A 2,324-nucleotide genomic window follows, 5' to 3' on the forward strand; every position below is an offset into this window, starting at 1 on the left:
GGCCCACGCTGCGCCTGGGCTGGGACTGGTCCCGCCGGTGCAGGGTAGCAGGAAGCTCTCCACACACTCACCGGACCTGGGCTAGGACTGGGTCTAGGAATATTCTTCAATGCCAGCAAGCTGTATGCGGCCCAAGTTCCCCTGCATCTGTGTCTTTCGTTCCACTTTTGGAAAAGGCGTAAGTAGGAGGAATATCTCACACTTCTCATTAAGGAAAACATAATCTCAGTTGAATGACTGATGAAGGGCTACTGCCCCTGGCCACCCTGTGAAGGAAGCAGGAGAAGATACAGGCCCTGGGGCACGGGGGCCTCATGCCCCACCCAAAGGGCTTCAGCTGCGGGTAGCGTGTGACATAGTAGCACTCAGGTTACCTCATCTTCTGATTGTTTGAAAGAAGCTGTTCATACAGGGTCGTTCCCAGAGACTCCGTGACATGGTGACTCAGATGGCTAAAAGCATATATGCTTGTATATCCTTGTGTTTTCTAGACTGTTGTATGTTAATAAATTTTGGTAGAATTGGAAAAAGAATTTTAAAAAGAAAAGAAAGAAGCTATAAACCCAAATTTGTGCATGCAATTTCTCTAGGCTTTTCACATTATTTTTTAAAAGATAATAAAGCAGAAGGACACTAAGGGACCAAACAAAACACACCTGTGACTTCCGTTTGGCCCAGCCAGGCCTAGGCAGATGTCAAGCTGCAGAGTGGGCCCTACCTCTCCACACAGGCAGCCAGCAAGGTCCAAAGTGCACCGCCACCACCCCAGTCGCATCCCTGACAATGTGGAAACAATCTAATTTCTAATAGCTAGAGTCAAGTAAACTATGATAAACCACTGAGAGGAAGATTGCGCAACTGTTTAACAAGGTGTTTACAAAGAGTAACTTGAGACACCGTGTTTACGCTACCATGTCAAGTGGGGTGGGGAGAGTCCACAGCACTGTGTATACAGCACGATTATAGCTCTGGGAGAGAACGCGAAACAGGACGATGCACGAAAAATTAACTCTAGGTCAAGAAGTGAGCAGTGAGAGGCCGTCTCGGTGGGCAGGACTCGCTCATCCTTTTTGCTTATGCTTCGCTGCAACTTGTAAAGTGTCTGTAGTTCTAGCATCATGAAAAGGTGGTGTTTGTTTTCATGTTTCTTTTTTTTTTTAAATTTTCTGGTATTTTATTAAAAATATAGACTAACGACCTTGCACTTAAATATCCTTGTGATTGTGTGCTGACTCCCCGTAAGCACAGTTATTTGTAAGGGATTCGTCACAAATACACTCTGGACAGAAGTAAAAATGTAACTAGACATGACTGTCAACACAGTGACATTTTGGACCTGACCTCCTTACAGGAGAAAATGGAGTTTGGGATTATTTACAATCACACCAACCTTTCTAGAGGCCGAATATTACTGGCATAAGAGCACACCATGACCACAAGATGTCTTTTCATACTTCCCAACAGGTTTATACTTTAGCTATAAGAATCAGTTACTAGGGCCCCACTTGCTCTGGACAAATAGAATTTCATGTCTATTTAATCGAAGAGTCTCTTACTCCTTTCTGGGCCTATTCGTTTGCACGTAAGCAGGAGAAACTGTAGCCAGGTTCTTCTATCACATGTTCACATAGGATGCCCCAGATTCATAGACTGTCCAATTTCTTCGCGCTGAATGCAGTGACTCGCAGCAGGGCTACTCGCAGCAGGGCTACGTAGACGAGGAAGTTCTGTATGGAGGAAAGCACATCCTCGCGCGTCTTCCACTCCATCTCCTCGGGGTCCGGCTGCGTGCGAGGCCCTCAGTCCAGAACATCTTCACTCTGCAGCAGCATCTTCCAGCCGCTGCACTTTGCTCTCTGATCTTCAGGGCTGTTTTCAGGTTTCTAAATAACTGAGAAATAACTTCTGTGAGTCCCAGTTTCTTCTCCCTGGACCTCAGCAGACCAAGCTCAGGTGACAAGGCACTGTGAGCCGCGACACAGCTGGGGCAGAGAACACAGCGGGGGCCCAGGGCACACCTGTTGACCCACTCTACAGATGAAGGAGGGGCAAGCTGTGTGTGGGCCGTGGGCATTGTAAGAGCTCCGAGGCAGACCCAGTCCTAGCCCAGGTCCGGTGAGTGTGTGGAGAGCTTCCTGCTACCCTGCGCCGGCGGGACCAGTCCCACCCCAGGTGCAGCTGGGCTGGACCCTCTCCCACCCCCTTGGGCCGCCCCCCACCACTCCACAGTACCTCCCCCACCCCGCCCACCGAGTAGGAATTTTGCCGCGTTCTGGGAACCCCCAGACCCAGTCCTAGCCCAGGTCCGGTGAGTGTGTGGGAGA

The 2,324-nt window shown here is 49.4% G+C and overlaps 1 pseudogene; it reads right to left on the reverse strand.

Annotated features, from left to right (window-relative positions):
- Positions 1–1,643: 1,643 nt before the first annotated feature.
- LOC101562326 lies at positions 1,644–1,813 on the reverse strand (annotated as a pseudogene).
- Positions 1,814–2,324: the final 511 nt, after the last annotated feature.

Source organism: Octodon degus, unplaced genomic scaffold (genome assembly GCF_000260255.1).
Source record: "Octodon degus isolate 3935 unplaced genomic scaffold, OctDeg1.0 scaffold05052, whole genome shotgun sequence".
Lineage (NCBI taxonomy): Eukaryota > Metazoa > Chordata > Mammalia > Rodentia > Octodontidae > Octodon > Octodon degus.